General features: G+C 59.7%; 1 non-coding gene and 1 pseudogene across 1 annotated transcript; both read left to right on the top strand.

The window, feature by feature from the left end:
• The first annotated feature begins 5,712 nt into the window (after window positions 1-5,712).
• On the top strand, window positions 5,713-5,870 carry LOC132953327 (5.8S ribosomal RNA). The gene has a single exon (XR_009665580.1). It is a non-coding gene; the product is annotated as a 5.8S ribosomal RNA (ribosomal RNA).
• A 369-nt stretch (window positions 5,871-6,239) lies between these two features.
• The window catches only part of LOC132953329 (large subunit ribosomal RNA), an 8,769-nt pseudogene continuing 2,508 nt past the window's right edge, over window positions 6,240-12,500 (top strand).

Genomic DNA, 12,500 nt, shown 5'->3' with positions numbered 1-12,500 from the left:
GGTGGACTAACGTAAAGAATTATTACGTCCCGCGGACTCGGAGTGCCGTACGCGGAAATATTTTTCATCGACGGGCGAGGCGCGGAGTCGCCCTTGGTGCGCGGCGGCGTCCCCGTGACCGGATCCGTGGACACTGTGCCCTTCATCGATTGCCGATTTTTGTCTGGTCGGCGTTCGACGGGTGCGAGGTGGACTAACGTAAAGAATTATTACGTCCCGCGGACTCGGAGTGCCGTACGCGGAAATATTTTTCATCGACGGGCGAGGCGCGGAGTCGCCCTTGGTGCGCGGCGGCGTCCCCGTGACCGGATCCGTGGACACTGTGCCCTTCATCGATTGCCGATTTTTGTCTGGTCGGCGTTCGACGGGTGCGAGGTGGACTAACGTAAAATATTAATACGGCAAGTGGATGTGGTTTACCGGTATTATTCGGTGCGGGCATTCGGCGAGCACGTCCCGCGGACTCGGAGTGCCGTACGCGGAAATATTTTTCCTCGACGGGCGAGGCGCGGAGTCGCCCTTGGTGCGCGGCGGCGTCCCCGTGACCGGATCCGTGGACACTGTGCCCTTCATCGATTGCCGATTTTTGTCTGGTCGGCGTTCGACGGGTGCGAGGTGGACTAACGTAAAGAATTATTACGTCCCGCGGACTCGGAGTGCCGTACGCGGAAATATTTTTCATCGACGGGCGAGGCGCGGAGTCGCCCTTGGTGCGCGGCGGCGTCCCCGTGACCGGATCCGTGGACACTGTGCCCTTCATCGATTGCCGATTTTTGTCTGGTCGGCGTTCGACGGGTGCGAGATGGACTAACGTAAAGAATTATTACGTCCCGCGGACTCGGAGTGCCGAACGCGGAAAAATTTTTCTTCGACGGGCGAGGCGCGGAGTCGCCCTTGGTGCGCGGCGGCGTCCCCGTGACCGGATCCGTGGACACTGTGCCCTTCATCGATTGCCGATTTTTGTCTGGTCGGCGTTCGACGGGTGCGAGGTGGACTAACGTAAAGAATTATTACGTCCCGCGGACTCGGAGTGCCGTACGCGGAAATATTTTTCCTCGACGGGCGAGGCGCGGAGTCGCCCTTGGTGCGCGGCGGCGTCCCCGTGACCGTGTCCGAACCACCGCGTGTGAAAATTCGATTTTTTTTTTTCACTCGACGTCCTCGGTTATTCGTCGGTGCCGGGGTGGTGCACATGACGGCAGCCCCGGCGATGTCCGTCGACACGATTTCGAATTCAACTTTTCGAACGTAGTTTTTCCGTGTGCAATAACTCGTTAACCGTTGGTTCGATCTCGACGTACCCGAGACGTGTTCACGTCGTACGTTCCGAGTACTATAGGACACCGGTGTCCGCGACATTTAAATCGGTAATCCTTTATCCGCGGCCGTACCGCTACGCACGGAGATAGACCGATATTTGATTTTCGCTTAACCGCTACGCACTGTGATTGACTGTATTCCGACGGCGGGGTCTCGGTCAACCGTTTTCACGGTTTGCCGGTGACATCGACCGTACCGTTCATCACGGGCAGACCGCAGAGTCGTTGTCCAGGGATATCCCCCTTTGCCGAAAACCTTTACCGCGTAGAATTTCTGCGCTGACCGCGACGTTACAGGGGTGATTACCGTCGCCGAGCTGCGCGCCCGCCGTACCGTCTCGTCGCACGGACCACCGTGTGTGAAAATTCGATTTTTTTTTTTCACTCGACGTCCTCGGTTATTCGTCGGTGCCGGGGTGGTGCACATGACGGCAGCCCCGGCGATGTCCGTCGACACGATTTCGAATTCAACTTTTCGAACGTAGTTTTTCCGTGTGCAATAACTCGTTAACCGTTGGTTCGATCTCGACGTACCCGAGACGTGTTCACGTCGTACGTTCCGAGTACTATAGGACACCGGTGTCCGCGACATTTAAATCGGTAATCCTTTATCCGCGGCCGTACCGCTACGCACGGATTTTGTGATTTTCGCCTAACCGCTACGCACGGTGATTGACGGATTTTCGATTCTCGGCTAACCGCTACGCACGGTGATGGCGAAGTTCCTTCGACTCGGGTGTACCACTACGCGTGAATACCCCCGTCGCACATTGTGAAACTCGAGATTTTGTAAATTTGTGAGCGACTCGGTCGTCGGCGTTCCGCCGGCGTCCGATCGCCAATCACGTACGACAGCAAAGCCACGGGCGACGCCGAAGCCGACGCGTCCATCGCCGCGCACCGGTCTGCCCCAGTCTTCGGAATGGTCAGCAATCCAGTGCCCTTCGATGGTATCCGTCCAAGTTTCGGCGACCGACCCATCTCGCACGCCGAGTGGCAAAACTCAACCGGCGTCGCAGGCCCGCCTTCCGGTGGGCCTCCGACGCGCAAATCGTTTTTTTCAAAAATCGATGACGACTCCCGTTACCGTTCCGCAAGTTACGAGCTCTCGACGCCAAAACATTCCCGCCGCGGCCGGCCATCGTCGCCGTGCCCGGCGGTCGCCGGGGCGAAGCCCCGGGACGACGGACTTCGCGTCGCGTCCCGGCTTCCCCCACGATCTCGGCTGGGGGCCGTTATAAACCTGGCGAGAGGCGCTAGCGCGGTAATTCTCCGTCCGCTGAAAACGGACGGCGTACGCGCTAACCCCGACTCTCGTCAACGCACGGGTCACGTCGCGTCGGGCGAGCGCTCGCTCTCCGCGTGTGTTCGGTCTACCGCACGCGACCGCCGCCGCAGTCGCCCCGCGTTCTGCGGGTGCTCAGTGCGGCGCTCGCGTCGACCGAAGCGCGCGGTTTACGGGCGCCCGTCCGCGCACGTATCCCACTCGAACCGCGGTCGGTCGTGCGCCGTGACCGTATACCGGTCACGGTCGTTTCGACCTTCCTCGGCGTCGGCTCGCCCACGGGCGGACCGGCGCTCGGACGCACGCGTCCCGAGACGAGTGTCCGCGTCGTCGTCGCCCCTTGGTCGGCGTCGCCGCGGGGATCCGTCACGGGACGCAGTTGTTGTAAAACCGAGATCCCTGGTTGATCCTGCCAGTAGTCATATGCTTGTCTCAAAGATTAAGCCATGCATGTCTCAGTGCAAGCCGCATTAAGGTGAAACCGCGAAAGGCTCATTAAATCAGTTGTGGTTCCTTAGATCGTACCCAAGTTACTTGGATAACTGTGGTAATTCTAGAGCTAATACATGCCGACAGAGTTCCGACCGTCGCGGCGCCCTCGGGCGTCGCTCGCGGGAGGAACGCTTTTATTAGATCAAAACCGGCCCGTCGCGGCGCGCTTCGTGCGCGTCCCGATCGCGGCCCGCGCAAAGACCTGGTGACTCTGAATAACTTCGAGCTGATCGCACGGTCTCCGTACCGGCGACGCATCTTTCAAATGTCTGCCTTATCAACTGTCGACGGTAGGTTCCATGCCTACCGTGGTGGTAACGGGTAACGGGGAATCAGGGTTCGATTCCGGAGAGGGAGCCTGAGAAACGGCTACCACATCCAAGGAAGGCAGCAGGCGCGCAAATTACCCACTCCCGGAACGGGGAGGTAGTGACGAAAAATAACGATACGGGACTCATCCGAGGCCCCGTAATCGGAATGAGAACACTTTAAAACCTTTAAACGAGGATCAATTGGAGGGCAAGTCTGGTGCCAGCAGCCGCGGTAATTCCAGCTCCAATAGCGTATATTAAAGTTGTTGCGGTTAAAAAGCTCGTAGTCGGATCTGTGTCTGGGCGGTGCCGGACCACCCTGGCGGTCCGTCGTGTCGCGGCCGGCCGTGTCGCGGGACCACGTGTCCCGTCGGCGCGGTCGTCGTCGCGCTCGTCAGCCGTCTCGGGGTGTTAGTTACCGGCACGTCGGCCGGACGTATTGTCGGCAGGCGGACACGTGTCTCGGGCTTCCGGCGCGCCGCGCGGCCACGCGTCGCGCGGCCGTCGGGGTTCGACGACGGCGGCCGCCTACTCCAATCTTGCTGCGCGGTGATCTTCACCGATTGCCGTCGGCGGGCCGACACGTTTACTTTGAACAAATTAGAGTGCTCAAAGCAGGCTCAAATCTGGCGGGGCGGCTTCACGGCCGTCTCGTCAAAAGGCCCTGAATACTGGTCGCATGGAATAATGGAACAAGACCTCGGTCCCGCGCATCTCCGCCCTTCGCGGGCGCGCGAAATCGCCCTCCGGGGCGTTTCCGTGCGCGGGCCGCCGGGCCGCGGGCGCCAGTCGCCCGCGCGTCCCGCCGGGCCGGTTTTCGGGACCGGAGGTAATGATCAACAGAGACGGGCGGGGGCATTCGTACCGAGACGTTAGAGGTGAAATTCTTGGATCGTCTCGAGACGAACTGACGCGAAAGCATTTGCCAAGTACGTTCTCGTATGATCAAGAACGAAAGTTAGAGGTTCGAAGGCGATCAGATACCGCCCTAGTTCTAACTGTAAACGATGCCAGCTAGCGATCCGCCGGCGTTTCATTAACGACCCGGCGGGCAGCTTCCGGGAAACCGAAGCTTTTCGGTTCCGGGGGAAGTATGATTGCAAAGTTGAAACTTAAAGGAATTGACGGAAGGGCACCACCAGGAGTGGAGCCTGCGGCTTAATTTGACTCAACACGGGAAACCTCACCAGGCCCGGACACCGGAAAGATTGACAGATTGAGAGCTCTTTCTTGATTCGGTGGGTGGTGGTGCATGGCCGTTCTTAGTTGGTGGAGCGATCTGTCTGGTTAATTCCGATAACGAACGAGACTCTGTCCTGCTAACTAGGCGGGTAACCCCGGGTCGGCGTGTGCGCGGCGCGGGCGGTTTCGGCCGTTCGTGTTCGCGTACCCGTCGGCTCGGCCCGGTATCCCCGAACGCGTTCGCCCGTCGTCCACGGCGGTCGTCGAGCGCGGCCGCGCCATCCGCGTCCCGGCGTGCGGCGGGCGTGTGTCGGCCGGGGGGCAACCTCCGGTCGGCGCGCGTCCGTCGTGCGTCGGGCTCCGTGGTGAAGCGCGCCGTGTTCGCGGCCGTCGCCGGCGGATCACGATACGTTACTAGGGCTACCGCCGGCTCCCAGGAGCTTAAACTCTTCTTAGAGGGACAGGCGGCGGACGAAAATAGCCGCACGAGACTGAGCGATAACAGGTCTGTGATGCCCTTAGATGTTCTGGGCCGCACGCGCGCTACACTGAAGGAATCAGCGTGTGTTAACATTCCTGGGCCGACAGGCTTCCGGGTAACCCGCTGAACCTCCTTCGTGCTTAGGGATCGTGGCTTGCAATTTTTCCACGTGAACGAGGAATTCCCAGTAAGCGCGAGTCATCAGCTCGCGTTGATTACGTCCCTGCCCTTTGTACACACCGCCCGTCGCTACTACCGATTGAACGGTCGCATTGAGGTCTTCGGAGTGGACGCGCGTTATTCGGCCCCCTCGGGGGCTGGGTCGTCGCGCGATCGCGAAGATGACCGAAATCGGCCGTTTAGAGGAAGTAAAAGTCGTAACAAGGTTTCCGTAGGTGAACCTGCGGAAGGATCATTAGAGACGGGCCCGCGGTACCGGCAGCACTTGCCGGTCTCGCGCGCGCCTAATCCGACCCCGTGGCCGCGTGCGCTCGCGACTAGCTCGCCGACCGCCCGCGCGCCGCGACCCCCGACCGAGCGTCGACCGAAAGATGGTTAACGTCGAAAGACCATACGGGCCCCGCCGTGCGTCCGCGCACGGCGCGTGGCCGGTAGAAGTTTCGTCGACAAAAAAAAACACCCGACCCCGAACAGCGGATCACTTGGCTCGTGGATCGATGAAGACCGCAGCTATCTGCGCGTCGTCGTGTAATCCGCAGGTTATACGAACATCGACCAGTCGAACGCACATTGCGGCCTCGGTGACCCGCGGGTCCCGGGCCACGCCTGTCTGAGGGTCGTATACCGGATACTCGGCCAGACCGATGCGCCGCCGGCAGGCGTCCGACGGCGGCGGCAGTCCTCCCGGGGACTGTCCGCCCGCCCGTCGGCCGCTCCGGTGGTGCGAGATTGGCGGTTCGACCGTGGAAAACCGCGCTCGCGCGGCCGCCTCCGGTCGTCCGCCCAAGTTGTGACGGCAAACAGTCACGGGTTCTCGCGTCGTCAAACGGCACGTCCCCGTCCGCCCGCCGCGCGAGAGCGCGGCCGGGTCGGCTGAGAGTCCACGGACCTCTCCGGCTTCCGAGACGCGGACGCGGACGGTCACCGTACGGGCGGAGCGCGGACCGCAGGCTGCCGTGTAATTTAAAAAAAAAAAAACCGATACGTTCCGACCTCAGATCAGGCGGGACTACCCGCCGGATTTAAGCATATTAATAAGCGGAGGAAAAGAAAACAACCGTGATTCCCTTAGTAGCGGCGAGCGAACAGGGAAAAGCCCATCGCCGAATCCCGCCGCGCACTTTTGTGTCGCGGCACCTATGGGAGTTGTGGCGTACGGGCCGGCCTCGTTGCCGGGGCGCACGTGACGGTCCAAGTCTCCCTTGAACGGGGCCATGGCCCGCAGATGGTGCCAGGCCAGTAGAGGCCGTCACAGCGTTCCGGGATCGGACCGCGCCTTCGAGTCGGGTTGCTTGAGAGTGCAGCCCGAAGTTGGTGGTAAACTCCATCTAAGGCTAAATACGGCCACGAGACCGATAGTTTACAAGTACCGTGAGGGAAAGTTGAAAAGAACTTTGAAGAGAGAGTTCATAAGAACGTGAAACTGTTCGGGTGTAAACGGACAGAGCCCGCGAGTCCCCGCCGGGCGAATTCACGGTCGGTCTAACCGCCGGCCGGATCTTTCGCTCGGTTAGCGGACGTCGCGACCCGTTGGGCGCCGGCCGAAGGGCTTGGGTGGCGTTCGTCGCGGCGGTTGCGTTTCGGCGTGACCGTTCGCGCCGAACCCTGGTGCTCCTGGTCGGCTCGCCCGACGGCAAGAACCGTCGACGCGGCCCCGTCGCAGGCGGGGTCCCGTCGGTCGGCGACGATTTCGGGCTACTTTCCGACCCGTCTTGAAACACGGACCAAGGAGTCTAACGTGTGCGCGAGTCAACGGTGATCTTACGAAAAACCACGTTTGGCGCAATGAAAGTGAACCGTTTACGGTGCGGACGATGGCCTAGCGACCGAACCCACCGGCGTTCAAAGTCGCGCTGGTCCGCAGTCCGGGGGCGTCTTCGCCAGGTCGGCTTCGGCCGTCCGAGGGCGCACCCTTAGCGCACACGTTGGTACCCGAAAGATGGTGAACTATGCCTGGCCAGGATGAAGTCAGGGGAAACCCTGATGGAGGTCCGCAGCGATTCTGACGTGCAAATCGATCGTCTGAGCTGGGTATAGGGGCGAAAGACTAATCGAACCATCTAGTAGCTGGTTCCATCCGAAGTTTCCCTCAGGATAGCTGGCGCCGATGTGTCCCGCCCGTTCGCGGGCGTACGGACGCCGGTGGGACTCCGCGCTGTACGGCGCGGTAACAACACGCTCGTAACACGGAGGATGTCTCATACGGTAAAGCGAATGATTAGAGGACATTGGGGCCGAAACGACCTCAACCTATTCTCAAACTATAAATGGGTGAGATCGCCGGCTTTACCTGGTACACCGCGTGAACCGCGTGCGAAGCCGGCGACGGAACCCTAGGCGCTTAGTGGGCCATTTTTGGTAAGCAGAACTGGCGCTGCGGGATGAACCGAACGCCGAGTTAAGGCGCCGAAATCGACGCGTATTCAGAGACCATGAAAGGCGTTGGTTGCTGATGACAGCAGGACGGTGGCCATGGAAGTCGGAATCCGCTAAGGAGTGTGTAACAACTCACCTGCCGAAGCAACTAGCTCTGAAAATGGATGGCGCTGGAGCGTCGTGCCTATACTCGGCCGTCGACGGCATAGTGGGGCCGGTCGTCGCTCGCGGCGGTCGGTCCCGGCAAGCCTCGACGAGTAGGATGGCGCGGCGGTGTGCGTCGAAGGGCAGGTCGCGAGACCGCCTGGAGCCGCCGTCGGTGCAGATCTTGGTGGTAGTAGCAAATACTCGAGAGGGGCCCTCGGGGGCTGCCGTGGAGAAGGGTTTCTTGTGAACAGCCGTTGTCCAAGAGTCAGTCGATCCTAAGCCCGGGGAGAGATCCTCGTACCACGGGCGAAGGCGTTTTCGAATCGCCCTTGGGGCGAGAGGGAATCCGGTTCGTATTCCGGAACCCGACGCGGAACCGCTCCCTAGTGTTCGGGGCTCTTTTGTCTCGTCTGGGTAACCAGAATGAACTCGAAGAAGCCGCCGGGGGATCTGGGTAGAGTTCTCTTTTCTCTGTGAGCGTTGTACGTCCCTGGAATCCTCTAGCCGGGCGATAGGGACGCGAGCGCGAAGAGCACCGCTCGTTGCGGCGGTGTCCGTGATCCCCACGCGGACCTTGAAAATTCGAGAGAGGGCCACGCGGAGTCTTCGCGTCGGTTCGTACCGATATCCGCAGCAGGTCTCCGAGGTGAGCAGCCTCTAGCCGCATAGAATAATGTAGGTAAGGGAAGTCGGCAAAACCGATCCGTAACTTCGGGATAAGGATTGGCTCTGAGGAGCGTGGCTGTCGGGTTCGGGTCGTCGTAGAAGCGTAGGCGGTTTTGGCGACACCCCGGCCGTCGCCCGCGCGCCCGGTCTTCGGACCGGGAGCCTCGAGGCGGCCGCGGGCCCGTCGCCGTCCGCCGACCGTGGAACCACCGAGCTTCGGTCGCTGGCCGCGTCGCGGCCGGCCGATCGCCTTGGTGTCGGTTCGCCGTCACCGGGCGGTCCGGCCGCCGCGGCGTCGGTCGCGTAGCCGGATCGACAGCCATGTAACGGTCAACTCAGAACTGGCACGGACCAGGGGAATCCGACTGTCTAATTAAAACAAAGCATCGCGATGGCCCGGGACGGGTGTTGACGCGATGTGATTTCTGCCCAGTGCTCTGAATGTCAACGTGAAGAAATTCAAGCAAGCGCGGGTAAACGGCAGGAGTAACTATGACTCTTTTAAGGTAGCCAAATGCCTCGTCATCTAATTAGTGACGCGCATGAATGGATTAACGAGATTCTCACTGTCCCTATCTCCTTTACCTTTCCCTTCACCTTCTCCTTAGCAGCCGCAGACTTGGCCTTGGCCTTGTCCTCGACCAAGAAGAAGAAGAAGGTCGAGGACAAGGCCAAGGCCAAGTCTGCGGCTGCTAAGGAGAAGGTGAAGGGAAAGGTAAAGGAGCAGCCGTTTGTGGAGGTTGTGAGCAGGAAGAGCAAAAGGAAAAAGAAGAAGAAGAAGAAGAATGAGGAGAAGCCCAAGGAGCAGCCGAGAGTGGCCATCACCACCTCCAAGAAGGTGGCTAAGGCCATCGAGAGGGAGAAGGTGAGGGCTCCGGCCCGCGCCTTCGTCGTCTCGGTGGGGGCTGCTGGGGCCAGTGAGGCCAAGAAACAGCTCTGGGCCGATCTGGTCAAGGGGGTGGCGGTGCCCAAGCTTGGCGGCTCTGCGAAGCTCCCGAGAGGAGATCTGGTGGTTAGGCCGGCTGACGAGGCCACGTATGCGGCCTTGAAGGCCATGGAAAAAGACGGTAAGGGTGTGAGAGAGGAGAGTGCGAGATGGCCGACCGTACTAGTGTATGACGTGGATAGGGAAATTCCTAAGGAGAAGCTCGCGGGCCAGATCGTGGATCAGAACCCGGAGCTTGGTCTGGACAAGGAGGCCGTGGTCCCCCTCTTCATGAAGGGGCCCAAGACGGACGAGCTTGTTTGGTGGGTCTGCTCGGTTAGACCAAGCGCCTTCAAGACTCTGGTAGGAAAGAGTCTTTTCATCGGGTTGGCCAAGTGCAAGGTCAAGGAGTACGTTGACGTAGTCAGGTGCTTCAAGTGCCAGCATTTCGGTCACAGGGCTCTGAAGTGTGTGCAGACGGTGGACACTTGCGGGCGCTGCGCGGTCAAGGGCCATAGGGCCAAGGACTGCAAGAGCGTGCCGGTCAAGTGCGCCAACTGTGGCCTGGCTGCTCAGTCGGGGCACAGCGGTTGTGTGGCTCTTCACAAGGCGACCATCACGGTTGCCCGTAGGACAGATTTCGGCTCAAAATGATCTCTTCGACCTACTGTGTAGTCCAACTGAACATGAACGGGAATCATCTCGTCTCAGATCAGATACTGGACTACAGCAGGGCTAACGGGGTTGAGGTGCTTCTGCTTCAGGAAGTGCTGACCTCGGGAGACAAGTTGCTAGGTTTTGACTACCGCGCCACGAAAGTGGTTCTCAGCAGTAGGGACGGTAGTGCAGGGGCTGCCATAGTTGTCCTAAATCAGGACATCGAGGTGGTAGCCCTGCAGGGGCTCAGCGATAGGTTCTGCGCCGTGGCCAGTCTCAGGAAGAGACATGGACAGGCGGTCGTGTTCGTGTCAGCCTACTTCAAGTACAGCATCCCGACACGCATCTTTACGGACAGGCTAGGTGATATTCTTGATAGGGTCAACCAAGACGTCGTGATAGGGGCCGACGTGAACGCGCACTCGCCGCAATGGTTCAGTCGGCCGGGCAACAACTCGGGTTCAGCCCGGGGGACCCACGTCGAATCCCTGATCGCGGCGAAACACTTGACGGTGCACAACCAGCCTGGCCACCTCGACACGTACGAGAGGCCGGGTATGGGGGCATCGAACATAGATGTTACGCTGACGAGAGGGGGTTCACTGACGAACTCAGTCTCTGAATGGGAAGTGCTCGATGTCACCGACAGCGACCACAGGACCATCAGATTCAAGATCCGCGTCGGATCAGGGTCGGAGGGACCCGCGGTAGGGAAAAGTCGATTCAATGTTAGGAAAGCCGACTGGGATAGGTTTAGGTGGGTTCTGGCCCAGAAAGTTCTTGGTGAACATGAGACCATGGTGGGCGGTTGCGGACAGGTAGCGGAGTCTCTTACGCGTGCTCTCGGGCATGCCATGGAGGCCTCCATGCCCCGCTCCCGTAAATCCGTCAGGATGAAACCGCCATGGTGGGACGCCGGACTCGAAGAGTCCAAAAGGCGCCTCAATAACTTCAGACGCACCATGGACTATAAAGTCTCGGATAGGGACCAATTCAGAGTGCTCAGGAACGAGCACCTGAAAAAGATTAGGAAGGCCAAGATGGAGTCGTGGAGGAAGTTCGCTACCTCCAGCAACTCGGACATCTGGGGCCCGGTCTATCGTTGGGCTAGGAATGGATCTTCTAAGAGTAGGGTACCAAACGCTGTGCTTCGAGAAGACGGAACCTTCACGGTGACGGCTTTGGAGACGGCCGAGTGTCTGTTGGAGAGCCTAATCCCTAGGGACAGGGCTGCTCCTATCTTTGAGGCTGAGAGAGTAGGAAGAGTGAGACCAGAGGTCACGGAGGCCGAGGTTAAGGCGGCTGTCTGGAGGATGGCCCCTAACAAAGCTCCGGGACTGGATGGGATCACCGCTGGGGTACTCAGGAAGGCGTGGGGCGTCATCGGCTTGCCGCTGACCAACGTCCTGAGAGAGTGCCTCAGGAAGTCGGAATTTCCGGACTGTTGGAAGACAGCAGAGGTGGTGATCATCAGGAAGGGAGAGGACAGAGACCCGAGTCTTCCTAAGTCATATAGACCAGTCAGCCTGCTTTCGGCACCGTCAAAAGTGCTGGAACGGCTGGTGGTGGACAGGCTTGAGGAGGAAACGGGGGGCGCTCTTTCAGCAGAGCAACATGGTTTCAGGGTCGGTAAGTCCACAATCAGCGCGATCAAGTCGTGTCTGGATTGGGTGGACAACAGTGAGGAGATGGTGGTAGGAGTCTTTCTGGATATCTCAGGAGCCTTCGACAACCTGAGATGGAACGTTCTGATTAGGGACATGATGGATCTGGGGGCATCCGGTGCAACTAGATCTATCATACAGAGCTATCTGACGGGCAGAAGGGCGGTGCTCTCGGTGGAGGGAGCGACAGCATTCGCGGATCTCACCAGAGGCTGCCCTCAAGGCTCACAGTTAGGGCCAAGTCTTTGGAATTTATCTATGGATAGGGCGTTGGTCACCAACACGGACGATAGGGTCAAACTGGTCGCGTACGCGGATGACCTGGCGGTTCTTATCGCGGGCTCCGATCTCGAAGAAATTCAGGGGAAAGCGAGAGCGACGCTCGGCGCCTTGCGCGAGTGGGCGAGCCGAAGAGGTCTAACCTTCTCGGCAAGCAAGTCTCAAGCGATCCCCCTGAAAGGAGGGCTGCGGCCGGGGTTCACTGTTCCCTTCGGGACAGAGGACATCGTGGCTGTGAGTTCAGTTAGGTATCTGGGCGTTGAATTGGACAGTAGGCGAAATTTCTGGGCGCACGTGAGCGGCGTGGCCGGAAAGTCCGACTCTCTGTACAGTAGGCTTAGAGCGGCATCGTCTGCGGACTGGGGTCTCCGACAGTCCACCTCCGCCGTAATATACAAGGCAGTCTTCCTGCCTCGTATCACTTACGCTGCGGAGATCTGGTCGAAAGGAGTCCTCACGGCGAAGGCGATAAAACTCCTCGGCAGCAAGCAGAGGAGGGCCCTTCTCTCTCTAACAGGGGCATACAGAACGACCTC

This window comes from Metopolophium dirhodum, unplaced genomic scaffold, assembly GCF_019925205.1.
Source record: "Metopolophium dirhodum isolate CAU unplaced genomic scaffold, ASM1992520v1 scaffold13, whole genome shotgun sequence".
Lineage (NCBI taxonomy): Eukaryota > Metazoa > Arthropoda > Insecta > Hemiptera > Aphididae > Metopolophium > Metopolophium dirhodum.
Note: the sequence above shows the minus strand (reverse complement) of the source record. Positions and strands in the feature narration are given on the sequence as shown.